General features: G+C 33.7%; 1 non-coding gene across 1 annotated transcript; it reads right to left on the bottom strand.

Moving 5' to 3' along the window:
* Nucleotides 1–1505: 1505 nt before the first annotated feature.
* On the bottom strand, nt 1506–1611 carry LOC127098850 (small nucleolar RNA R71). The gene has a single exon (XR_007793536.1). It is a non-coding gene; the product is annotated as a small nucleolar RNA R71 (small nucleolar RNA).
* Between the last annotated feature and the right edge of the window lie 6374 nt (nt 1612–7985).

The raw sequence follows: 7985 nt of genomic DNA, 5'->3' as shown, positions 1-7985 counted from the left end.
CACTTGTTGAACATGTGACTCCATACACAAGATGGGGTGAATTGTGGAGGTTTGAAAAATATTAATTTAAAGCAATATCATTTTTGAAATCAGAGTTTGAAAATATTTTATCAAAAATGTTTTGAATATGCAGCGAAAATTTGAAGTAAGGAAAGTAAGAAGAAAATAAAAGAGATAAGGGAAAGAGAATGATACAAGAAATTTATAGTGGTTTTTTCTAAAGAAGTGACCTACTCCCTTCCCCAAGAACTAATCTTTTCTTGAGAGTTTTTAGAAGGTTAAGCCCATGAACCCCCTTATATAAGAAAATGAAGTTTCATGCTAACTTCCAATCAAACAATGAACTGAGGCTTGAAGTTGTTAGTTTCTAAACCAAACAATGAATAAAGCTTTGAGAAATTAGTCTCTAAGCAAAACAAAGATTTTTCACAGGATGATCTCTAACCAAAATGGAGTTTTTAGTTCGCCATCCTTCAAACCAAACTGAGGTTTTATACGGGCTGACCACGAGATGAACCAAGATATTTATCAGACTAATCTCAAACTGACTAAGCTTTTAGCTAATCTAACTCAGAAATCGAGTAAGATTTTATGCTAGGTTGATCTCAAACCAGTAGAGCTTTTGGCTGGGCTGAGATTAAGAACTGTTGTGAAATTTTTTCACTTGTTATTCTTCAAGGACCCCAAAAGATAGCTTTTCTTCAATGGAGGAGCTCACGAACCATACAGAGACTTATTCTAATCCCGCAAAAACAGACAAAGAGCTTTTACAATGGTTTATATCCCAACCAAAATAACCATTTCCTAATGAAGTATGATTTACTTGAGAGAAAAACTACTCTTGGTAAATTTACAATTAAGCCCTCACCCAGAATAAATTTCTCATTAAACTCAAGAACACTCTCAAAGTATTATGACTAAAATATGTTAGAAAAGTATAAATGATTTAGAGAGATTATAAAGAGATGAAAAGTGAGGTTCTTCACATTTTTTGGATGATGTGAAATGATAGAGAATCTATCCATTTATAGACAAAGAAATAGTGTAAATTTGGAAGCAGTCCATAGGCCAATTAATTGACCTAACCCATTAGCTAATCTATTAGGAAGTGCAAATATTTGATTATTTATGCTAGAAATGAGAGGGTTAGATAGGGAGTCGTTACCAATCCTTAAGAGATTGTCATAATCCATTATAGAATCAATTGTGCCTTATATAATTGATTAGGGTGTAAATATAATTGATTAGACAAATTTAGCTTGATTCGAAAGGATCACTTGATCTTGATCAGTCACCTTATGCATATTTGACCACTTAAGCTAATTCTATGTGTTGTTATCATCAAAACCACTTCAAATTTTGTTACTTCTTTAGGTGTTGTCATCCTCAAAGCTAAGAAGTTGCGTCTTGAATCATGCTATACATGAGCTTTATCATCTTGGATCACTTCTAGATTATACGTGCAAGGACTTCGATCCATAATTTCCCTTATAGTAAAACAACCCAACTAAGAAACCAAATTATTAGTTTTATTCATGAGTATGGAGAATTCCTCTACGAAGCATGAGAGTGATTTAAAGAGATGTTGAGGTTATGCCTTCATCATGAGCTTAAATTATCCTCACGAGCTTAAATTATCAGTTTATTCATGAGTATGGATACTCTCCCTTCCAATCTTTTCATTGACTATTCATGATTTTGTTTCAACAAGTCCCGTGACCTGTTCATATCCAAGAATTTATTTTGTGTTGTCAACATAAATTGAGTCAATGTCTCTTCCAACGATGAGATCTTGAATTTCGTACCTGTTTGTGTTTCTCTTAGACTAGAACTCATAGTTATAACTTGTAATCATCCCCTAAGTAGTTCTTCAGTACAATCACCAGCAAAATTCTATTGCCCACAGTCAGTACATAATAAAAATACTACCTCGTTTGAAGATTTCTGTGTGGTGCTTGTTGTATCCAACTTTTGATTTAATACTTCCAGCTTGGTAAGAAGTTCCTCGTATCCCCCTAAATTCAATTCACTATGAGATTTATTCTTGGTTTCTAGCATGCTCAACTCTCTAGTATTTTCAAAGTTGTACTCATTTAGACTTATCTTATCTATCAACTCTTTTACCTGCGGTTCAGTTAATGTTCTTATTATACCACCCGCGCATGCATCTAACAACATTCGAGCTTGTGCTTGGAGGCCCTTTACAAAATTATGAATTTACTCCATATTACTCATATTGTGATTTGGGCATTTGCGTATCAATAATTTAAATCTCTCCCAATCATCGTAAAAAGATTCAGTCTCTTGTTGCTCGAATTACGTGATTTCAACTCTTCTTTTTGTGAACTGTGTTGTAGTGAAGAATCTTTCTAGAAATTTGTCTTCCAATTCTTTCCAAGTTTTTATTACCCCATTTGGAAGACATAATAACCAATATTTTTTTCTACCAACTAACGAGAAGCTATACAATTTGAGTTTTACCTGGTCTTCTGTGATACCCTCAGGTTGGCACATCGATGTTGTCTCATGAAACCTAGCCAGATGTTCCCATGGGTCACTAGTTGCATTTTTGTCAAAAGGTTTATCCATTAAATTTGAAAGCACGACATATTTGATGTTGAAATTTGCAGGATCCACTGGAAGAAACCCCCTAGCATCTTGTGAGGCATCAGTAGGCATATAGTAGTCCCCTATAGTTTGGGCTCCTGGCTCTGCCATAATAACTTGTCACACCTGTGCCATGCACTTTCCCAACAACCAAAAATACCATAGTAGAATTATGATAAACAAAGAAAATAAAACAAAAATAAAAAAATAAAAAAAGGAAATTGCACAAACGCCGCCTTATTGAAAAATCAATAGTCCCCGGCAACAGCGCCAAAAATTTGATGACTTCTCGGCAAGTGTATCAATATTGTCAAAGTAATAAAAAGATCGAATCCACATGGATTGCCTTCAAGTAAGACAAAATGTGGGCAATTTATAGAAAATTAGTACAAATTTGGGGGGGGGGGGGGGGGGGGGGGGGGGCTCGAGTTTCACTGTGAAAAGTAAATAAACGAGAAAACAATGTCACGAAAACGGTCAGGTTGTGTTGTAGAATCTCATATTCCTCTCTTGTTGATGTTTGATGCCTTGTATGAATTATCTAATCACTATAACCTCACGAAGAATTAACAAAATCTTTATAACCACTAACCACTACTCAGAGCTTTCTATTCCTAGCCCGCCACGTAAGCAGGGTTATGCGATGTATAGAAAGTTAATTCTCTATACCACTACTCGGGGGTCTCCTATCCCTTTCAACCATCGTAAGTATAACAACTTCCCTAGGTCCAACACATAAACTAATGGTCAGTATTCCCTATGTGCCCAAACTCAGATTAAAAGAGTATCTCACATAAAAAGCATTACGAACAAGAAGCAATTGAATAAGATTATAGATCAATAAGTTCATATAATGGTCAAATCAACATAGAATCCAAAAATTGAGAAACAAGTTCATCATAACACAATCTAACTTAGAAGAATTTATCTACACATAGTGTAATTAAAAATACCACAATTGATAAACAAAGATAACATAAGAAGTCCCTTGAAGAGATGACCTCCAATGGCTTCAAATGCTCTAAAAATCACCATTTGTGCTCTCTAATTCGTGCTTCAATCTCCAATTTTTGCAACCCATATGAAAGTGCAGAAAATCCTCTTTTAAAGACGTCAGAATGGACCAGAACATGTCAAAAAAGGCCTAGAAAAGCGACCATCACGCGTGTGATACCCTGCATCGCGCGATGTAACTTTTAATGCCCTATCGCGTGCGCGATGCTGCACGATGATGGATGTAATTATTTCCGAAGCTTCACTATTGTTTTCTCCTTTTTCACTCAAATTTTCACTAAGGCCACAATTTGCACACTTAGTTATTTTTACTTTATTCTTTGGTCATTCTTCATCATATTTGCTCGACTTTCACTTGTTTTGCTCCGATTTTTCGACTAAATATATGCAATGACGGACTGTCATCATGTGGCATCCGAAGTGGCAACTGTTCATACGCATGGCATCATTTCATCATCAAGGTCATCAAAATTCTAATAAAAATTCCAAAAAATTTCCTTGAGCTAGGATTCAAACCAATATCACCTTGGTTGAGGTACAACATGGTTACCACTAAACCACTTCACCCTTAATGATTTAATTTACAAATGAGATATATATTTATATTTCTATTTTTCTTAAACACACTCTTATTCTTTCCATTCCCAAACACTAAATTCTTTATCCCCATAACAAAACACTAAATTCATAGAAAATTATCATTTCCTTAAAGATGTTGTCAAATAGTACTTATAGCACTCTAGCATAGTTGAATTTGAACAAACTGTTATGTTCTGCAATTCTCAATCGAAAACACTATGTGCAACTCTATCAAACTTAAAGAAGTGACATAATTAAGATAATTAACATGCCCCAAATTTCCATATCCCTTAAATCCTTAATTTTCCTACAAACTACATCTCAAAAATCGTATAAAATAACAAATTTCAGAACTAAGAACAAACAATATTATTCCCTCAAAAAATCATCAAAACAATAATAACAAAGAGAAATTAAGAGGTAAAATACTAACATGTTTATGAGCCATAGATCTACTTTATCAAGATTATCATTCAATGAGTAACCAAAAGCTGAAAGTTGACCAACAATATATTCATTATCACTATGTATAAATCAAATAATAATTAACTAATTAAGCTCGATTAATCGTAATCAAAATTAATTGTAATTGCAATTGCTATTAATTAAGATAATGCATAATTCTGAGGTGAATTAAAATTACCTAATTATGAGAGCATCCAAATGTATTTATGAAAATAGTATGCGATAACAATAAATCATTAGAATATTCAAAAGAAAAAAAATGAAAAAGAAGAAGATGAACTTGAGTGCCAGGGATTGAAAGTGAGGGTGAAGGTAAAAGTTAACAGCGTTGTTTCTTCATCATTCCGACACTGACGGTAACAAAAGCTAATGGAGGAGGAAATCCCAGTGGAGTTCTGGTACCGATGCCACTGAGCAAATCTTTAATGTCCTTCATTTCTTCTGCTTTTGTGTTGTGTTACTACTCACACTCTAAGCCTTAATCAAATAAACTCCAACGTATATATTTATTTATTTATAACTTTATAAGTATAAATATATAATATTTGTGCAATGAATGAATTTATTGTTTTGTTGTGTTATGCTAGTCTGTAAAAAAGAAAAGGAAATATGGATAATGAATTTAGTGTTTGAGCATAGGAAGAAGAATAGTGATAAACCATGTTATATATATATATATATATATATATATATATATATATATATATATATATATATATATATATATATATATATATATATATATATATATATATATATATATATATATATATAATATATATATATATATATATATATATATATATATATATATATATATATATATATATATATATATATATATATATATATATATATATATATATATATATATATATATATATATATATATATATATATCATTAGTAAAAACATAAATATAAATATATATCTCATTTGTAAATTAAATTATCAAGGGTGAAGTGGCCTAGTGATAAACCATGTTGTACCTCAACCAAGGTGATATTTGGTTTGAATCCTAGTTCAAGGCAAAATTTTGGAATTTTTCTTGAAAATTATGATCTTGATGATGAACAGATGCCACAGTATGAACATTTGCCACGTTGGATGCCACAAGTGCAAAAATAGACACTATTTGTGAAAATTAAATGTAAAGGACTTAATTGACATTGTTTGAAGACATAAGGGACTATATTGGTATTTTTAAAATTTAAGGGATAAAAGTGGACCTCGAGGTAAAGTTAAGGGACTAAAAAAATTATTTTTCCTTCTTAAAAATGTCTTGGAAGTATCTTTTCACAAAGCAGTGGTTCCTTGAATGGGCGCACCCTATCTTAAAAAAATATTGAATAATGGATCCTCAAAGAGGAATCCTTGACGCACTTAGAAGATATGAATGTTGGATCCTAAAAGGGGAATCCTTGTTGTCCTCAGAGGAAATATGAATGTTGGATCCTCAGAGAGGAATCCTTGTAGCCTTTAGAGGCAACATGAAGGTTGGATCCTCAAAGAAGAATCTTTGTTGCCCTCTGAGGCAATATGAATCTTGGATCCTCAAAGATGAACCATTTTCGCCCTTAGACGCAATATGAGTGTTTGATCCTCAGAGAGGAATTATTGTCAGTGTCAAAGGCAATATGAATATTGGATCCTCAAAAAGGAATCCTTGCCACCTGAGAGGCAATATGAATGTTGGATCCTTAAAGCGGAATCTTTGACGCCCTTAGAGGAAATATGAAAGTTGGATCCTAAAATAGGAATCCTTGTTGCCCTACTAGGAAATTAAATATTGGACTTTCACTGAAGGATCCTCGCTAAAGCAAGCTCGATTCACCCTAAGCAACATTGTAGATGTTTGATTGACTGTATTATATGGTAAAACACTAGCTGGATCCTAATGTCTTGACTGATGTCATGACATGCTGTGGAGGTGTTTGTTTGACTGCATTGTAAGTTAGAATATCTGACTGTACTCTGATGTTTTGGCTGATGTCATGACATACCTGAGTAGTATACTGCAGGTTTAGCTAATACAGGATTTACTGAATGTCAAACTGGATGTTATGACATTCATCCCTGTCAGCAGATACTGAGGAATAGAACAGTTGATGTTCTGTTATAACTCAGTATTTATTTTCAGTCTGCTTATCAAGAAGATAACAGACCTGGCATAAGGCCTACTGTCTGAATGTCAAACTGGATGTTATGACATTCATCATTGACAGCATATGCTGAATAATAGGCAGGTTGGTTGTCTGCTATAATTCAGTATGTATCTCAGTCTGCTCATCAAGAGGATAACAGACCTGACATAAGGCTCAATGTGTAAATGTCAAATTGGATGCTTTGACATTTATTAATGTACGCTGTTACTGAAGAATGGACAGATTGGTCCTGTACAGTTCAATGAATTTGTACTGCCTGTTTTCAGGAAAAACAGACTTAGCATATGGTCATTGATTTGGATGTCAAACTGAACGTTGTGACTTTCATTCCTGACAGCGTATGCTATATTGTAGGTTGTTTAGTTTTTCTGTTTCAGCATTTTTCTCAGGCTATTCTTCAGGGATTCAACAGCTGAGCGAAAATCCAGGAAACCAACAACCAAGCTACAATTAATGAACCTAACAAATAGCCTATTTGTTAGTAACCTAGATGTGGAATTTAGGGGAACTCGCGTGACCTTAATTTCAGGAAAATACAAGTACAAGGCCCAAGTGCTGCAATATAAAAGGATGGCAATCCTTCATTCAGAACTAGGGATTTTAGGCGTGAAGTTTTTGTGTGTCCATCATACTTCACTGCTGTATTTTTGTGTGTCTTGTATTAGACGTATCTTGTAAGCCAAGCTATTATCACGTAGATGATTGCATTGGTATAGGGTGTTCATTGAGTTGTAAGTGTTGTGTCACTCTAAGCTTTTAAGCGTGAGTGCTGTGTATCTTGATTAAAGTTGTTAAGCACAATCAAGAGTTGTTTGAAGTGTGACTTCATAATTATCTTTAATATTGATTAAAGGTAGTAATCACTGAGGTGATTGAGGGGGAGTGAGTAGGAACTCTGATCTTAGTGTAAGATTGAAATTGCATTGGGTAGGTACTAAGTGATAGGGTTAAACAGTTGATTTAAGGTCTGAATTAATACTACTAATAGTGGATTTCCTCCCTGGCTTGGTAGCCCCCAGACGTAGGTCATGTTGGACCGAACTGGGTAAACAATTACTTGTGTTATTTACTACACTTACATTTTAAGTTCTGCATAATTCTTGTCTGCGCAGAATTGGATGTCATAACAACCCTTGTGACATCAAAAGTCTGTTA

This window comes from Lathyrus oleraceus, chromosome 6, assembly GCF_024323335.1.
Source record: "Lathyrus oleraceus cultivar Zhongwan6 chromosome 6, CAAS_Psat_ZW6_1.0, whole genome shotgun sequence".
NCBI lineage: Eukaryota > Viridiplantae > Streptophyta > Magnoliopsida > Fabales > Fabaceae > Lathyrus > Lathyrus oleraceus.
The sequence above is the reverse complement of the archived record's forward strand: the minus strand, read 5'-3'. Positions and strand labels throughout refer to the sequence as shown.